Raw genomic sequence first — 20476 nt, forward strand, 5'->3', positions numbered from 1 at the left:
CCTTCCCTTCCCTTCCCTTCCCTTCCCTTCCCTTCCCTTCCCTTCCCATTCCCATTCCCATTCCCATTCCCATTCCCATTCCCATTCCCATTCCCCTCTGTTCAAACAGTTCCGTAAAGATGCAAACTGGGTACTGACATAAAGAAGAACACAGGAAAAGCCACGCTGGATCAGTCCAGGGCTCCCTCTGGACCAGCACTCTGTTCATGAGGTGGAAACCCGGCTGCCCAGAGGATCCCTCCAGCAGGATGGGTGCAAGCGTCCCATCCACCCAGTCTCCACAGTGCCTGATGGGTGCTGACATGCTACTCCTGGTCAGAGAAGCGGTGCAGAGCTGTAGCCCAGGGTCGCCTGCTCCCGCACGAATGTGTCCAACACCCCTCGAAAGCCACCCCAAAGGGTGGCCATTGCTCCTTCCTGGGGCAGCGAATTCCATAATTTAACTTCAACAGGTCATGGAAGAAGTGCTCCCCTTCAGCTGTCCAGCAGTGAGAGGGTGAGGCAAGACCATGGTTTTGCATACCCTGAACTGCAGGGGGGGCTCTCTTCCAAACCAAGCACTGAATTCTATTTTGGGGAAGCTCTTGCTGCCCCCCTTCAGGTGGTGGTGCTGCTGGGAGCAAAGCTCTCCACCCTCTTTCCCTCTCCGGCTGACTTAGAGGACACCTCAGAAGCATCATCCTTTCTTTGAGTTCCACAGGTCACAAACAGCGTAGCTCATAGCAATGATCCCTTTGAGATGCAGGGTTGGCGCCTGCCCATGTGACGACTTGGAACAGGAGCATTCCCCTCCTTCCCTCCCTCCTGGGATAATCCTGACTCCGCCTCGGGACGGCTCCTGCTGCTGGAGGGGATGCTGGGCACCTCTTAACAGGTCCGCTCACTTCACCTCCTTACATGGTCAAGAAGCCTCCTCCCAATTTCCACCCCTGGCTGCTCTGAACCCGCTTCCTTCTTTTCCAAGATGGACTGGTCCTCACCCTTGGAGCATCTTCATTTGAAACGGAGGCACAGTGGCGCAGCGGCTTAATGATGCTGGATGTGCTGACCAGCAATGGCCGGCACTCCGGTGGTTCAAGCCCAGCACCGTGTGATGGAGTGAACCCCATCATTTCTCCCCTAACTTCTTCCCACCCAACAGTATGAAAGCATGCGATATTGCGAGTAGATACATGGGTACCACTCCAGTGGGAAAAGCTAGCTGCGTTCGTGAGGAGAGCAGGTCCCGGTGCTGGAGCCTCTTGGGTGCGAGGCGAGGCACGGCTGATGGAAGAAGCCCAGATGAGTGAACTGCCCAAACACCAGCAGGTCTGCCTGTGTGTGGCGCTAGTTTGCCCCCTGCGGTGCACCCTGGGTAAGCGCACGAGCACGAATGGAATGACCAGCAATTGCAGGCAGCCAAACATCTACACTGTATTAGCATTGTAGACTCTTGGCTAATTGTTCCATCACCACATGATAAATAACAAAATAATAAATGCACCGCTGAAGCTGCAGAGGCAGCTGCCTCATTTTCTCCCCTCTGCTTCCTCCTGTGAAGAGGGATCAGCAAGGAATCTGCCTGGGGGGAGTGGGAATCCCCTGGCTTTGCAGGGTGCTCCCCAGGAATTGAGTCCTGCCCAAGCAGCCCCCCTTTCCTCAGTGGGCCAGCACTGGCACCGGCAGTGGCAGGTGGGGAAGGAGGAAGTTTGCTGGGTGTGGAGGGTGATGTGCCTGCTTGCAGCTCCCCTCTCCCACATTCTGCAGCTGCTCCTGATGGGGAAAGTTGTTGGTTGTGCAACCGGGGGTCTGCGAGTGTGCCCCTTTTCAGAAGTGTGGCTTGGCTCACTTGGCAGGACTGGGCAGAACCCAAGAGGACATCCGTGGGTGGTAGAAGAGCGGAATCTGCAAGGGTTGATCTGAAGGCTACCTCTGCATCTGAAGAATCCATCTGGGGAGACCATACCTTGGGAGAGCTAGATCCATGCTCTGCAGTTGGGACCAGAAGCTTCAAGGGGCGAAGGGAAAGGGTTCACTGGAGGAGACCCTGGTGCTGGGAACAACTGATGGCAAAGGAGAAGGGGATGGCAGAGGATGAGGTGGCTGGCTGGAGTCACTGGGTTAGTGGGTGTGGGCTTGGGTGGACTCCGGGGATGGTGGAGGACAGGAGAGCCTGGAGGAATGTTGTCCATGGGGTCGCAGTGGGTCGGGCACGACTTTGCAACTAACAACTAGGGAAAGGGTATGTGACCATGTGGAGGACCCCAGAGAGCCAAATCTGACCACCAGAAGGGCTGAAATGGGTTCCTGGATCTGCAGTCAGTCCCTCTCTTTTCCCTCCAAAAGTCAAATCAAATTCCTGCAGCAAAGAATAATCAAATTTTGAAATGTTTGTGCAAATTCAGTATCTTTGCATGAGTTGTGCAGCAGCTGCAAAGCAAGAAAGACACAGAGCAGTGAAGGACCCTGAAGCCCCACCTTCGGGCCACTGAGAATGGGAGCTTCTAGTGAACTGTGACAAATTTGTCCATCATAGTTGCTCTCAGCTCCACATTTCTACCCAACCTTGACTTTGCAACCTTGACTTTGCAATCAGCTCAAACACTGAGAATCTTTCCACTCTTCAGTGTTGTGGAAAATAATTGAAAACCACGTGCACATCCTTCTAATGCATTCATTTTAATGAATATTTACCCTGGGTCCTAAGGAAGATCCAATGTCACCCTCAAAGGCCCGCTGTGACGACTTTGCCAGGCATTTCAGGGAGAAAATCGCTCAGATTCGTCATGAGCTGGACTCCACTAATGAATCAGAGGTCTCTGAGGAGTCGCCAATGCCACCGTCTGGTCCAAATTATTGGAGGAATTTCAATTATTGCGGCCCAATGATGTGGACAAGGTGCTTGGAAGAGTACGTCCCACCACTTGCCTATTGGATCCTTGCCCGTCTTGGTTAATAAATAACTCCAAGCACGGGATTGGGACCTGGATTTTGGAAGTGGTTAACGCTTCTCTGAGGGAGGGTCGAGTGCCTGCCCCTTTAAAGGAGGCGGTAATACGACCGGTCCTGAAGAAAGCGTCACTGGATCCAGAGATGGCCACTAACTATAGACCTGTGGCCAACATCCCGTTTCTGGGCAAGGTGTTGGAGCGAGTGGTGGAGGGACAACTCCAAGCACTCTTGGATGAAACTGATTATCTGGATCCTTTTCAGTCCGGCTTCAGACCCGGGTACAGTACTGAATCTGCCTTGGTCGCCCTGTACGATGACCTGTGCAGGGAGAAGGACAGGCGGAGTACATCCCTGTTGGTTCTTCTGGACCTCTCGGCGGCTTTCGATACCATCGACCATGGTATCCTTCTGGATAGACTTGCGGGATTGGGGGTTGGAGGCACTGCTTTGCAGTGGTTCCGCTCCTATCTCGACGGTCGATTCCAGAAGGTAGTGCTGGGGGACCATGTCTCTACGTCATGGCAGCTATGCCATGGGGTACCACAGGGCTCCATTCTATCCCCTCTGCTATTTAACATCTATATGAAACCGCTGGGAGAGGTCATCAGGAGGTGTGGGCTGCGGAATCATCAATACGCTGATGATACCCAGCTTTACCTCTCGTTCTCCACTAATCCAGGTGAGGCAGTGGCTGTGCTGAACTGGTGCTTGGCCGAGGTAAGGGAATGGATGAGGGCCAATAAACTGAAACTCAACCCAGACAAGACGGAGCCTGTTGGTTGGCGGATCGGGTTTCGGAGAGGGTGGATTTGACCTGGTCCTGAATGGTGCAACACTCCCTCTTAGGGATAAGGTCCGCAGCTTAGGAGTACTCCTCGACCCGGAGCTTTCTTTGGAAGCTCAGGTGACAGCGGTGGCGAGGAACGCCTTCCTTCAGCTTCGGCTGATTAATCAGCTGCGCCCCTACCTGGAGTACGACTGCCTGGCGACGGTGACACACGCGCTGGTGACTTCCCGCCTAGACTTCTGTAACGCGCTTTACGTGGGGCTTCCCCTGAAGACAGTCCGAACACTTCAATTGGTGCAAAATAGAGCTGCCAGGTTGCTGACGGGGACGGGGCGTTATGCTCACATGACTCCAGTCCTCCGTCAGCTTCACTGGCTTCCCATTGAAGCCTGGGCCCAATTCAAGGTGTTGATTATGACCTACAAAGCCCTAAACGGCTTGGGTCCTGGCTACCTGAACGAGCGCTTACGTCCGTATATGCCCGACCGCCCTTTGAGATCTGCGGGAGAGTCCCTTCTCCGGGAACCCTCCATGAAAGAAATTAGGAGAGTAAGTACCCGGAGGAGGGCTTTCTCTGCGGTGGCGCCCAACCTATGGAATTCACTCCCCAAAGAGGTCTGCCTGGCACCGTCGTTACTGGTTTTTCGGTGCCAGGTAAAGACCTTTTTATTTAAACATCATTTCAATTGTTAAAACATATGATCTGGCCTGGGCAACTTCTTCTTCCTTCTCTTTCTCATCCTATATTTTTATTTTATACTGATAATTTTAATTTTGTATTTGTAAATCAATGTATTTTTTGTATTTTTATATTTAATGGTAATTTATTATGTACTATTGTATTTCAATGTATGTTATCATGTTGTAAGCCGCCCCGAGGTTTCGGCAAGGGGCGGCATAAAAATGTTATAATAATAATAATAATAATAATAATAATAATAATAATAATAATAGATAACATTTTAGTATTATTCCCCATATATGTATGAATGTATTTTTTAAGGGAGCTCTCCACTGCAAATTTGGAAGAAATGCCCATTTTGGAGCACAGCTGGGTTGCAGTTTACATACTGGTTCAAAAGTGTCAGGGTAGGGAAATTTGCATTGAAATGTGAACTGAATTAATTTCTCCCCCATTCCTAATTTGGAGGTAGGGTTTTGACAGCAGATTTCCAGCTTCTGCGTGACATTTGAATGGGAGGACTTCATGGTTCTTTTGCAGAATCAGAATGGTCCTTTTGCTGGGCATTGCATGTAAACACAAGCATATTTGAAGAGGCATGGAATAATTTGCTATCTGTGCCATCCTCTAGATATGACAAATGATACATTAATCTGTACTTTGTTACCTCCTTTGGGGCCTCAAACCTGGTAAGATATCATTAAGGCTAAGACTCTCTCAAGCCTTAAAATAAATAAAGCAGAATAAAAACACTTCCAGCAGTCAGCTCTGGAAGCTCCAAGTTCAAGATCTGATTGCTGTCTGAAACAGAGGAAGATGGAAAATACTGCTCAGCTATTTAGTTTGCAGAACCTGGCCGAGATCAGGTTTTTTCTTTTCTTTTTTTTCCCAAGGAAGCACAGGTCTCTTTTTACACATCCAGCAGTGTCTCCAGCAACACGGCAAGAATAAATTACCCCTGCACAGCCTTGGCTTTCCATTTCTCAAAACAACATCAGACAACATTATCTGTCCTGAAGCCATGCTTGGATTCCTCCTTTTTATTTACAAGAAAGGAGCACGATTTCTTGGGGGGGACATGCTGTCTTCCTTTCCTCCATTCCCAACGCTCTCTCGATGTAGTCACACATCTTGGTCAAAAGACAGAGGTGAGTAACTCATTCTGTATCCAGGACCGCATTCCACAAGCTATACCAAGAAGAGGAGAAGAAATGCACTGCAGGGATTTTTCTCCCCATTCCAAAAACATGTATTTTATTGAAGATCTCATAAAACATGGTTATATCAAAGCTGCATATCAGAATGTACTTTGACAGGGGAGGCAGGTGGCTCCTGTGCTAGCGAAGCTCCTTATTTATTGCCGGTTTTATTCTGGGCTTCATAGGCATTATCCATGCTGTTTCATGGAGGTGACTCTATTTGGAGCATGGAGTTCAACACACAGGTGTCCCCCGTCTTTCCTGACCATTGATAAAGCATCTCATCATGTTCTTGCTGCCCTATCTCTCCCATATTTTTCCCAGATAACACATGGCTGTAAACTCGTTCCTGCTGGGGCTGGAAACTTATGGGTCCAAACTAGCTGTCAAGTGAGAGGGGGCTCGGACTGTACCCCTGCCCTGGATTCAGTCTTTCATCCTTTGTTGTGTCTCCCACAGTAGCCCCTTTGTGTAAAGGACATTTTCTCAAGTTGCCAGATGTGCCCTCAAATGGAAATGGTTGTGTGCCCTTGTTTGTGGCAGAACCCCAACTGGTCAGGGACTGCTCCTTCCTTCATCGTTTGGCATTGTGGGAGGTTTTGTGGAAGGCCCAGGAGGCAGTGGATAGAACATACTCTATACAGGCAGAAGGTCCAAGTCCAACCTCTGGCATTTGCCATGAAAAAGATGAGAGAGCAGATAATGGGAAATGTCTCTGATCTCACCTAAGACCCGAGCAGACAGATGGACCCACACGTGGGCCTGTTCTATGGTAACTTCTCTGGTCCTCCTAGGATCAGTTTTTGTTCCTGATCTACACTCCATGCAGCTCCTCTCATTGGTCATACATGACTTCCAGTGGGAAGTGGAGATCTTAGGAGCTGGTGGAAGGGACTCGCTAATGTTGTAAAGAAGCTCCATGGAATCCGTCCCTCCAGTATTTGCAGACCTCCCTTCATGCTTGGCTCAGCCCTCCATGGCATGTACAGCAGCACAAGCAAAGGCTGTTGTGGTGTGAAGTGGAAGCAGGGCAGTGCTTGTGCGGCGCTTGCCTGGGGGAGAAAACTACTTGAGTGCTGAGCATGCTCACCGAGCTCGGACTCATGGCCGTGACAACATGGACCAGAGCCTGGAGAGCTGAGCCCAGGAAACTGGAAAGATTCCCACCCCCAAAACAGATTTCTCACACATTCTAGGATGTTCTTCTGCATTGCACGCACTAAGGGGCAGACACAATTACAGCCAATATGCTCGGTCCCATTCTGTTAATAGCTTATACTGGAAGATCTGTCGGTGTCTTTAAAACGATCAAAGAAAGAGAGTTTTCTGTTATAGCTTTGCGTTCTAGCCAATCAGGGATCCTATAGCTATCCAGTAATGACCATGCAACATGGCCAATTGGATTTTCAAGCACATCGAAATCACCAAGACACATCAGTGAAGTTAATGTTTACTGTTTTTAGACTGAATGGGACAATATTTTCATTCTATTTTCCAGTCCCCCTAAACTAAGGAACCCGTTTTTCAGGGGTGAACATTTTTTGTGAAAGCAGCTCAGCCCAGTGTTATGTTTGTGACTGAACAAGTTGAATTGCTATGCAATCCAAATGCCGAATTAACATAGAAACATAGAAACAGAGTGAGTTAGAAGGGACCTCCTGGGCCATCTAGTCTGACCTCCGGCACCAGCCGGCTCTGCTCATGACATGCCCACCATGTGGACGTCCAGCCTATCCTTGAACACCCGCACCGAGGGGGCCTGAACGACCTCTTGTGGAAGCCCATTCCACACCCTCGGGGTCCTAACTGTCAGGATGTGCTTCCTGGCATCCAAATGGAACCTGGGCTCCCTGAGCTTTGCTCCATTGGACCGTGTCCTGAATTAATGTGCATCAGGTCACTGAGGTACTCCTTCCTCTAGCCAGCTGTAATGAACAAGCTCAGGTACGCTACCTCTGTACATGTCACTGGCGCATGAGTGAGCAGTAGTTATTTAAGCAAGGGCGTAAAAAAAGAAGTTAAAAAAAGCCATGCTTGATGAATTGGAAAGGAAGAGAATAATATATGCAGAAAAACTACTTTCAGCACTTTTCTACATGAATAATAAAGTCTGGAGATACATCCCAAGAGACTGCAACCATGTCAGTAATCAAAAAAGTCTGAAAGAAGAATTTTGGTTCATGTGTGTCAAAACTTCTCTCCAGAAGCCTTGGTTGAAATACCTTGCTATGGGACACATATTGGGGTGGATTGATAGGCTTCCTTGTGTACTAGGGAACACCATCGTTATAGGCCACACTGTCTTGCTATATCAAGGAAGTAGAAAGATAGAAACAAAGTGAGTCAGAAGGGGTCTCCCAGGCCATCTAGTCTGACCCCTGGCCCCAGCTGGTTCCAGTCACAACATGCCCACCATGTGCATGTCCAGCCTATCTTTGAACACCCGCTCCGATGGGGCCTCAACCACCTCCCGTGGAAGCCCATTCCACACCCTCGGGGTCCTGACTGTCAGGAAGTGCTTCCTGGCCTCCAAATGGAACCTTGGTTCCCTAAGCTTTGCTGCATTGGAGCGCATCCTACAGGACACTCTTCCTATTTTTTCATTTAGGATGCTGGTTGATGGTGAATAGATGTTTCTGAAGTTCTTTAGATGCCTGAAAGCCCTTCAGATTTCTTCATTCCCTCATTCTTAAAACGAGCACCCACCCAGTAAGGCCAAGTCACCCTGTGCAGTAGATGTGGAGGAAATGGAGAGGATGACAGGGTCCACCTAGAACAGCCTTTCCCAACCAAGCATTCTTCAGATGTGCTGGACCGCATCCATCTGGAGGGCACATCTGAAAGGGCACCAGGTGGAGCGAGAGTGAGCTAGAAAGAGGACAGTTGGTACGCAGATTGCTAGAAGCTGCTGAACCAGAGTGCGGGTCCCCCATGCAGTGAACTCAAAGGCAGAGGCTTCTGAGTACAGAAGCTTCTGGACTGATTCCACCTATGCAGAGTGGCCATTAGATTTTCCTGGGCAGCATCTGGTTTCAACCAAGTCTTGCTTAAGCAACAATGTCCTTCTGTTAGGTTCCTGGTTATTCTTCTCTGCCCTTCTTCCTTGTTTTTCCTTCACTCTGCCTATTGGCTGCCCCCAGAGCTCCTGGCTTACCTCCATCTGCTGCCCACAACTGATAGTCTTCAGACAATAGCCATGTGTAAGAAAACCAAGCATTAGCAAACCTCATCCAATGGAGGGAATGCAGGACTGATTCACAGGCACATACTCATCCCCTGCCATGAATGTTGACCTGATGTCAATCAATACACAGAACAATGTTGTTCTAACACTCCAGGTCCAAGTTTCATTTCACCTTTAAAACACCAGGCTAAGTTTTCAGTCTCTAGACAGCATACTACAAAGCAAAGACATCACCCTGCCAACAAAAGTGTGTATAGTCAAGGGTATGGTTTTCCCAGTTTCAATGTATGGCTGTGAAAGCTGGTCCATAGGGAAGGCTGAGCGCCAAAGGATTGAGGCCTTTGAATTGTGGTGCTGGAGGAGACTCCTGCGAGTCCCTTGGACCGCAAGGCGATCAAACCAGTCAGTCCTAGAGGAGATCAACCCTGACTGCTTTTTAGAAGGCCAGATCCTGAAGATGAAACTCAAATTCTTTGGCCACCTAATGAGAAGGAAGGACTCCCTGGAGAAGAGTCTAATGCTGGGAACAATAGATGGCAAAAGAAAAAGGGGACGGCAGAGGATGAGGTGGCTAGATGGAGTCACTGAAGCAGTTGGTGAGAGCTTAGGTGGACTCCAGGGGATGGTGGAGGACAGGAAGGCCTGGAGGAATGTTGTCCATGGGGTCATGATGGGTCGGACATGACTTCGCGACTAACAACAACAACAACAAAGTTTTCAGTCATGTCTGCTCATGTGCCTGTAATTATGACTCCAATCCCATGCATGGTTATGCAAGAATAAAACCCATGGGACACAGCAGAACATCTTGCAAGTAAATACACAGGGGTTAAGTGTCAGGCAAGGAAAGATACTTAAAGGCATGACCTGTGAAATTTTTTTTGGACTACGCCTCTCATAACCAGTGACCAGGTTCATGCCAGATGGGCGTTATAGTCCAGATTATTCAGAATCTCCCAGGCTAGGGAAGACTCCTTTTCTGGAGAATTCTCAGAGACAGCTCGGGGCGGGGATGAGGGGGAATACTGCTAATTACAAGATGAAAGAGAAGGTGGAGAGGAGGGAAAGAGGGAAAATTGTTACAATCTTGCATGGGCTCATGTAAAAATCTCACACCATTACATATAAGGTGCATCATGGTGGCCCTACCAGCCTTCCTTGGAGAGCTGAAAGAGGAGTCCTGTGTGCCTGCAAGAGCAGTATTAATTGGCAGCAATCTCTCCCTCTTGGGGACGCCTTAAGCTCTGCATTTCTGTCCAGTGCAATGCTTCCTGCAGAGGCCAGTCTGCACCCCGCGAATTAGCGCGGCAGTCCCGGTCTTTAGCACAGAGACCTGACAGTGCAATTTGGCTGAATTAACAGCTGAGTAACTAAAGCTTTAAAAAGTGACTTTGGCAAGTGCTGTTGCCATGGGACAGAGATGCCCTGTTCTGAGAGCTGAAGGGGAAACCAGGCTGAGGTCTACATGCTTTCTTGCCCTTCTCTGCAGGATGAAATCTCTCCTGCATACCATCACACACACTGCGGCTTCCATCAACCCAGCCTTAAATGCCCCTGGTCCCGAGTATCCGTGCTTGAGTGGAGTGGGGTGGGCTTGGCAACTTGATTAGAAAAGAGACCCTTGAGTCTTAGAGCAAAGTTTTCAGAGTTACTGAAAAAGCGAGGACCGAAAAACCTCTTCACACCTAACAGGAGATACACATACAAAAGACACTAAGAACATTTGGGTAATAAAATAACCCCCCACCCAATGCATCCAACAAACCTAATAAAAATAATAAAATGCAGGACCTGTTCCTTCTCAGTCTTGTGAGTAGGGGTGGAGAGGTTGTGTCCGCTCTGCTGCTCTTGAACTCCAACTCCCAGCAGCCACAGTCCACATGCTCAAGCCAAGGGTAAGTGTAGTGCAAGAGCATTAGAAGACTCCTCTACCGCTGCTCTGAAGACAGCTGGGCTGCAATTTTATACATGCTGACTTGGGAATAAGTTCCATTGAACTGCCGAGCATTTAGTGTTTGAGTGTATGGGAACGCATTCCTATTTGAATGCCTTATTGCAAATTCCCACTGATAACTTCAAACTTGCTAAATCCAAGGAATACAGGAAGGTGCTCTCCTTTTCTCATTTGGAAGGGAAGCAGGAGGGACTTCCAGCAAAACAAGGCTGTGTGGATTGCTCCTGTCTCGGCCCCTTTCAGGATGCTTCATTCCCACCTCTCTTGTCCTACTTATCCATCTGCCTTTGTCAACCATCAGCGTTCATTCTGTTGCCACTGAGGACTCCCAGTCCCCACTGGATTGTAGTGGATGGAGGGTCCCCCTGGGGAGACAAATATCTTTTGCAACTGTTGGAGTTCTTTCAAACATGCACTTTCCTTTGTCTTTTAAGGGATGGGGCCATTTTTGCTACATAAGGATTGCTATTCAGAAAAAGGAGATCTAGGGAGAAACGTTTAGGCAGCGTGGAGAAAGCTGCAAAGGATTTAAATGGGCATCTGATCCATGGATTCCACAGCAGAGCAGCTTTTTCCAAGTCACATGGATCCCATGGACTTGCAAACCTCTTTAAAACAATCATAATTCTATGCAAAGTCAGCAATAGACAAATGTAAAAAATAGCACCGCCATCACAATTGAAGATGCGCATGCTTCTCCGTGGAGAGCGAAAGGGGGAAAATGTGCATTTTAGGCTGATTGGCATATTTTGAAGGGATTTGTGCATTTTTTGGAAGTGCAAGTTTGTGCAAATGTGTGCAAATCCATCTGCACAAAATCCAATCCTGTCAGTGCATGAATGATAGAATGAGTGTTACCTGACAATTTGTAAAATGCAGATTTAGGAATGACCGTGCAACCCCATGCTCAGTCCCCATGGGCCTCTTTTGGGGTCCCTAGCTCCTATAAAATCCCCTCTTTTCGAACTGCTGCAAAATTTGGTTTTTCCTCAAGCCTTCTCAAGCTTTCTTCTTGTATGTGAATGGAGGCATTTTGGTTACAGAAACAACTGTGTACAGAGAGCAGGTGTTCAATTAGTACCCGGGATATTAAAAAGCACACGTGCATTTCAGCCTGTAGGTGGGGCAAAGGAGCAAGTGGGGGTGTGTGGGTGCAATTGACTTTCCTTACCTACTGCTTTTAGGGATGCATACTTGTTAAGCTCCTTTCCCGGGGGCTGCTGCTCGTATGGATTTGTGATCTGTCCAATGCTTGGGTAGGAATGTGGATGCGTCAGTTGTGGGAGGAGGGGTGATGTCGGCACCACATTATTCATCTGTGTTGCATCTGCAAGAAAGAAAGATAGAAAGGGAATCACATTACTGGAAAGAAATCACACACTGTTATTATTGTTAATAATAGTAATAGTAATAATAGATTAGAAATGCAAACTATTGTGTTCTCAATCACAATGTATGGCTGTGAAAGCAGGACAGGGAGGAAAGCTGAGGGGAAGGAAATGGATGCATTTGAAATACGGTGCTGGAGGAGAGCTTTGCAAATGTCTTGGACCAACAGAAAGAGAAAAAAGTTGGTCCCGGATCAATCCAAGCAGAGCTTTTCCTAGGAGCAAAAATGACAAAACTGAGTCTGTCATGCACATCACGAGAAGGCAAGGCTTCCTTAGCGATATAAAATACGTTTGTTTTATCTTGGGAAGTATGAGCATGCCCCATTCAAAGGTGCTAATGCAAGTGCAAATTGGGTGTCTGACAAATATTTTTACCAATGCACCAATGTTCACCTGACTGTGCTTGTGGATGTCTTCTTCAGGATTCCCAGTTTGGCTGTGTGAATGTCCTGGTTTGTCCAAGATGGCTCCATAGATCGAATCAGTATTTTTTTAGCGTATAGAGGAAAGTTCTGCAAGTTATGAAGTGTGCACAGATTTGGGGAGATCGGCAGATATCTACCATTTGTTCACTGCCTGATTTGTGTGAGTAGCCCATTCCCACAGAGCTTGCAATCATTGCAAATGTGGATGGGACATGGACACAAGGCAAGTGAGGAGACCACTGTCAGAGAAACCTGGCAGTCTTGAACCGTACTTGCCCTGCTAGTCCTACTTTCCGTTCCTGCCCAACCTTTGCATTAAGGACTGCAGTGAGACCTGTGCTAGGTAGTTGATTCCATCCTGAACCCTCCTTACCATTTCTCCTAATGCTCAGCCAAAACCTACCTTCCTGTTCCTTAAAGCCCCCTGAATCAAGATCTGTTTTCCAAGGCAGCAAAGAACAAGTCTCTGCTTTGCTCAGGGACAGCCCTTTTGGTATATGAAGGTGAGCTTCCCTTTGGCATAGTCAGATACCATTCCTTCAACCTTTCCTCCTATCATTGACTTTCAGTACCCAAGACCTGACATGCAGAACTTCAGGCTGGGGGGAATAAAAGGATCTGTTCTCTGGATGTCCAGACCAATTTTTTCAATGACTGATCTTTGGGTGGTTTCCAGGCTTTAGTGCAGTTTTCTCCCCATTCTAAAAGGTTCAAATCCCTCTCTTAAAGCTTACTTAATGGAAAGGAAGAGCTTTAAGTAGAGGTGCATAAAGAATCTTGTTGGGTGGTATTAAATCTGGTGGAACAGTCCCACTTAGTCACCTGAATTCCAGCCTGATTTTTACAAATAATGTGTGAACTGTGTGTACTTGGAAATGGAATTCTACCCTTGGACTGAATTAAGACTTCAGGTGTCCAGATTAGTCCCTTAGGCCAGAGGTTTTGCATCCCTGCCTTAAAATATCCTCATACCAGTAACAATTTAAAAGACTGTCATGGAACCAGTTTGTTGAAGAAGCACCCGCTGGAGGGCAGCAGAAAGACACCTTTTCATGGCCTAAACCAAATGAAGCAAAGAGGGAGCTAGGCAACCCTCTTCTCCCTGGGGAGTCAGGTGAGGCTAAGAGGAGGTGGCATGCTGAAGATTAGTGAGTTTTAGAGTTCACTGATGATTTGAACTTGGGTCAAACCCAGAACTCCAACCATTGGACCACACTTCAAACTGCCACACTTAAATTCCTGCCAGGAAAAAAGGCAGCAGCAAATTATTGCAGTGTTGTAGCAGGCCAAGATGTACTGAATTTTCCTGATCTCAACAGGAGCATCTGAAGCTTTTGCTGCTGAATTGTAGGGGGCAGGGGGAAGGTGTCACTCTTGCTTTGGCAAGAGAAGTAAAGTCAATGAGACAAGGATGGAACAAGGGGGAAATGGAGGAGAAATAGGAGACTAAATGGGAAACAGAATCTATGATGAAATGAGCAAGCCAAGCAGTTGACAAGAAAGAAGAAACCAACAAAAAAGGAAACGTTGCAAAACAAGAACAGCATGTTTAGTGTCGGGGCAAAGAGACAAAACCACGTACATTTCTTGGTTTTCTTACCCATGGTAAAAGCCCCTCACAAACATAAACATCAAAATATACACAGGTGAAAAAGATAATATGATACTTTCTTTTTGCTTTTTAAATGCAGGTGTGCATAAAAATGGTATTTGATAGAGAATAAGTCCGCTGAAACAACATCTTCCTATATCCTCCTTTAAAGGTTTAGTGCAATGGTATTGTACTTCAGGTCCGAAGGCCAAATTTAGCTTTCCTGAGTCCCAATTTACCCTTCTAAGTTTCTCCACAAGACCATGACCCTTTCTGCTGTCCACACCCATTTCCCCCCACCCTCTTTTCATTCAGAACTTTACTGTTTTGTGCACATTTCCCTTCTCATTATCAAGCCTGAAATGCATCTCCTAGGCGTAGCTCATAGCAGATTTTGTACCTTTGGTATTTTGCACCTGCTCCCTTTGCCTTTGGCTCCGCCCCTTTTATGTGGCGCTCCACCCACCATTGGAATTTCCCCACCCCCTGAACTTCTGGAAAACTGAATTCAGCCCTCTGGCTGAAAGAAGGATGATGCCCTTGATAGAAAAGGATGCATAATAAGTCTTGAACAGGAACAAACTGTATTGGTTCCACTCCCTGAAATCAATCTCAGCACCTCACTTTGCCTTGTTAAAATCTTGCTGCTGCATAACATTAGCACTGCCTTTCAGTGCCTGATAAGCTCATTTGATCTCTTGCATTTTTTGCATAGGACAATTACACAGTCCATCCTCTCTTATTTTAACTAGAGCTGCACACAATTGGGCTCTGAAATTATATCAAGGAGGGGGAAACAAGAAAAACAAAATGGCAATACATTTTCTTTGCAACACGTCTTCGGAGCACTTTCATTCCAGCTATTGTTTTATTCAGCATTTTAAAACCAATTTTACCAAGTAGTCATTCATTCCATCTCAGCAAAATTTTGTTAAAAAGAAATTAGAATCGGGACGAGCACGCATTTCATTTCAGTTCGCAAATCATCCCCAGGCATCCATGGGAGAACGACTGAGTGGTGCTGCTGGTGGTAAGGATGCTCATGTTACTGACTTTACAATCATGTTCAAAAAAACGATTGCACTTTCAGCATTTTGGCACGGATAGCATATTGTTTGAATAGCACCAACGTTGAAAACACATGTTTTCCCCAAAATGCATTTTCATACTTGATTCCATGGAGGAGAGTACATTTTCCTCACTTGAAATTTGCACTTTCTGCATTTGAACAAACAAGGAAACAAACCATCAATCACTCAGGTTGCAAACAGAGCAAGCTGAATTGAAGTCAAAGTGACATTTGGTAAACTTCAGTCTGCTCCAACATCCCTGGTTTCTTTCTTTATTAGATTTATATCCTGTTTTTTTAATGAATTCAGCTTGGTTTACATCATTCTCCTCCTGCTCTCAGTCTTCTTCCCACAACAACCACCCTGTGTGGTAGGTTGGTCTGAGAGTTTGTGACTGGCACTAAGTAACCCAGTTGACTCCATGGCTGAGCAGGCACCAGAACCCAGGTTGCCTGAGTCCCAGACCCACACTTTAACCACTACACCACACTGCTTTCCCGAACCTCTACAAAGCTTCACAAGAAAGAGCAAGACCTGGTGCTTGCATTTTAGATTCTTTTCTCTGGCCCTCGGACCAACATTACATGATGCTGTTCCATTCCGTCTCTGTGATATTGAACGGAAAAGATCGCTTTTCCCTGCTGCTAACATTTCCAGCTGCAGCTAAACCAGGGTCACAGCTGCTTCAAGCTGCTAGAAAAGAAAATTTGTAAAGATTTTTTTTAATGGTAAAGACAGTTTTGGACAACTTTGCAGGAGTCCGCAGAGGTGCAAATTCCAAAGGGTGCCATGTTTTAATCTGTGATCCATTGGGAGGGCTGCAAGTGGAATTGGCACTTCCTGGACTTCATTCCCCCATATTCTTCCATCATGCCTATGAGAGGAAAAGGAAAGCTGTGGCTCCGGCTGCTTTTTCTAGCTCTTCTCCCTGGCTGCTCACACACCTGGGAGGTGTTTCTGGCTGGAATGGGATTCTTGATCCACCTGCTCTGCCCCCACAAGTAACCTCCTGCTTTCAGGAGCACTGCATGATGCTGGACCACCGTTGCTCCCATGGGAAAGATTCAGCTGCCAATCCTGTTGGCGTGTGCACATGGAACGGGAAGGCAGCCATCTTGCCTTATATGCCTTAATCAGGCCCTGCCCTGGGCCAGCTCTGGACTCTCTCAACATGGTCCAGAACATCACCCAAACCTGAAAAGCAGGGGTGGGCTCCATCTTTCTGCTGCTGACCTTTGATGATTTTTCAGCCAGGAGAAAATCCTTACAACTTCTATAATATATAGAGAAAAGCTCCACGGATGGACCACTAAATGTCCTTGATGGGGTTGCACTACCCCTAAGGAACAGGGTCTGTAGTCTAAGGTTGCTCCTAGACCTGGGTTTGTCCCTGGAATATCAGGAGAGCTCATGGTATAAAAAGTGGCATATAAAGCCCTAAAGGGCTTAGGCCTCGCTTATCTTAGGGAGCGCCTGCACCCAGATGTGCCTACCTGGCCTTTGATATCTACGCAGAGGGCCCTCCTGCATGAGCCGCCCCTCAAGGATGGGGGATGGATGGCCACGAGGAGGAGGGCCTTTTGTACAGCTGTTCCCCCTATTTGGAATGCTCTTCCCAAGGAGATCCATCTGGCACCTTTCTTACTTCTTTCCAGGGCCAGGTAAAGACCTTCTTTTTTTAAAAAAACCATTATAATAACTAATTGCCATGGACCTTTGTTTTGTATGCTTTGCTGTATTCTATTGTTGTTTTAAATGCATAATGTTTTGCGGTTTTTATTATTATTTTTATTGAGTCTTTGTCTCATGTTGTGAGCCTCCCAGAGGTGTTGTGGCACAATTGGGCAGCATACAAAAGTCTAACATACATACATACATACATACATACATACATACATAAATAATAAATAGAGAGATATAACCTTAGCTAAGAGAGAAGCTCAGGTATGAGGGTTGCTACCATTTTAACCACTTCTCAGCTTTTCTTCCTGTGGTCTTTGGGCTGAACAGCTGTCCAAATATGCCGGGGAGGTAATTTCCAGGCCCTGTGTCTCCAGAGCTTTTCTGTGATCAATAGTGTCCATGTCTAGGCAGGGAGGCCTTGTGCGGCTGATGAACTGCTTCTATTCTGGGATGCTGAAAAGGTCTTTTGTAGTGAGACAACTTTAGCAGCAGAAGCATAATAATGAACAGGCTACATTTTGGTACATGAAAGTAACACTGACGGGGCAGGGATTATGAAGTGTAAACCCTTGTTCTTATTTTGAAAAGCCCTCCTAGTCTTGGGCACAGATGGACATGACAAATTTTCTTCCTCTGCATCAATGAGATGCTCTAGCTGTGTTCCTGGTTCAATTGCGTATCTGACATGTGAGCAACAAAAAGAGGGACCGGCAATTATGTACCTGAAGCCATGGAAGAGAATGTCACAGTTGTGATATCAGCGGCTGAACTTCAGAGCAAGCAGGACTGCCCTAGTCTAGTCCTAGAATTTTCCTTTTATTCCATTGGGTGGAAATGAGTCACCAAGTATATAAAAGCTGCCATGGGTCAGGAAAAAGGCCTCATCTTAAGAATTCCTACTCCAAGTCACCCCTTTTAAAAGTTTCTTTATTGGAAAGAGGCAGATTGCTGTTGCACTTAGAGGGTTGGTTTGGGCTCGGGTTCTAGTCACCACTTGGTCCTGAAGCTCACAAGTGGCTTTGGGTCAGTCAGGGACTCTCATCCTGGCCAACCTCACAGGGCTGTGGTGGGGATTAAAGGAGAGGAGGATTCTGCAAGCTGCTTGAAAAAGGAAAAGTGAGGTATAAATATAACAATAATAAGTAAAAAGTTGCTACTTTTGTATAAAAGTTGACTGAACTATGGATGTCCCAGAGCTCCATGGACATCCCTCTGGCTTGCGTAGATTTCCTTTCATGCTTGACCCTGTCTTTGAAAGCGAGTGGACCCAAACGGAAGTCCACAAAGGTTCGCAGAATGGAGAGCATGGGTGGACTTTCTCTTCAACCTGATCTTAGAAACCAATCTGAGCCGAGAGGAAATCCCTAAACGCTTGCGGAATGAAAGTTGCACACCTGGCAGCCTCCTTCTGCATCAGGTGCAGCAGCAGAACAGAAGTTGCTGCCCATGGCAGGGAAGAGGGGGACCGTTCGGTGGGGGCTCTCATCCAGCCAAGCCCCTCCTGGACATCCTTGCTGGGAACCCAGATGCACAGCTGCATCGAAGAGGAATAGAGACCCAGGTGCCAAACCCACAGAGTCCCCACCCCCAAAATGGTTTCCTCACACATCCCTAGCCTGAACCCAAGGCCAATTAAAATTGAATCCAATTTCTATAGCAACAAGTCAGAGGGTGGCATCCTAGATGCTTTTATTGACACGTGCATCTCTGAATACAGTAGAGCTTGCTTGTATTGGGCTGACCCAGGTCTGCCCTCCGGGTCTCTGCAGTTTTCTTCCCCTGTCAATGAGACGTGCATTTTCTGCCTCAATGGGATGGTTTCGAATTTCTTGTGCATTCTTTCCTGGTGGCATGTTGAGCTTTCTTTACCAGTGTGAGTTGACTTAGAGTGCTGTGCGCATTCTCCTTTTAAAACACATCCCTCAGCATTCTCTCAATTCCTTGCACTGTCTGACCTGCCTAGGTCCTTTGGGAGAAGTTACCTCATGGCGGCTTCCCCTGGCCTTTCTTTGACACCTGGCCAGCCGCTGGAGGAAGCCTCCTTCAGTGAAACACAGACCAGCCACCCAGAACAAACACACACCTGGCCACTTTGTCAGGAAGGCGAGCCCAAGGACCTCCTCTCCCATCCACGATCTGTTCACAAACATTGTATTCTCCTTGGAATTATAAAAAACCCATTTCTTTCCTCTCAAATCAATTTAGAGCAGTAAAAAATTGCAGATTCCATCTTCCATACAGTACAAGGCCTTACAGTTATTTAAAAATGCATCGTGCTGTTCGCCTAATGAAGTCACACTCAGCTCCCTTGTGTAGGTTACACTTTCACAGTCTGCATTAGCAATGTCAGAGAAATCTGGAACAGATTCAAGCGAGTGTGGATTATTTGGAGTGCTTTGGCTGTTAGGTGGTATAGAAATTAATTAAATAAAAACAAATAAATGAATCTGACCTGCTGATTCCACAGTGGACTGACTTTTTAATGAGTCCTTTTTCCCACAATGCTTCCACCAATTAGCAGGTGATGGAATTGCACACACACAAATCCACAACAGGAATGGAATGGATTTAAACAAATCTGTACAACTCTATTCTGTATTTCCTTTTCTTATGCATGGAACTTCCTCACTATATTCTCACTATATATACTTTGGTACTTTAATGTTTTTCTCTCAGTCTTAACACTTTGAGGTGGCATCTCTCTCAGGCTGACAGTCATGTAAAAAAAAGAAGGGGGGGTGGAGGAAAGAAAAAGTAGGTTATTAAGCTTCCTGCATTCCTTCACTGTATCATTTTTGAACATGGGGTTCTCAGGGCCGGCCCTTCCATTAATTACAGTGACCATCTCATCCAGAAGTTTTTGGGAGCCCTGAAAAGGCAGCCAATTCTTTCTTTTTTACTTGTTTTTATAATATTTTCTTATTGTTCAAGCTGGAACGGAATGCTTGTCGGGGTTACAGCTTCAGCTGCAAGATTAACACAGTCATCTTTGGGTCCTTTGCTCCTTAGCATGGGTGGGCATATCTTCTTGGCACACTTGGTTGGGATATGGGGCAGTACCAGGTGCCCGGCAATGTGCAATCCAAGGATTCCAGAGACATCCAAGATAGCTTTTCCTTTTTGATGAACTCAGCATGAAGTTCCATGGCAGCCTGATCTCTCCAAGTTGCCAGGAGTTCAGGGCTGTGCTTTACTTTCCCAAAATGTACACAACAGTCTTCGTCGGAGACAGGAAACCTTACGAGATAATATGCTAATTCCCATGCTGTTCTGAAGAAGTGGCACAGAAATGATCCCATTCAAAAATGACAGTGTTTACAACTTCTCTATTTTCTCTTCCTTCTTCATGTACATGCCTTCTTTGAGCACTTTGTTCACTGTTTGCTTGCTGATCCATGTGTGTGCATCATGTTCCCATGCTGGGAGCAGTGGAGATACAAGCTGGATGTTATGTACTAACAGACATTGCATAAACGGCTGTGAAATGAATAACAGAATTCTCATTTTTCCATTCCATATTTTTCCACAGCCAAAAAAATAAAATAAAATAGATTGCTCTGATAATAGAGGATAGAAAAA

This window comes from Varanus komodoensis, unplaced genomic scaffold, assembly GCF_004798865.1.
Source record: "Varanus komodoensis strain SLA01 unplaced genomic scaffold, ASM479886v1 scaffold26, whole genome shotgun sequence".
In the NCBI taxonomy this organism is placed as follows: Eukaryota; Metazoa; Chordata; class Lepidosauria; order Squamata; family Varanidae; genus Varanus; species Varanus komodoensis.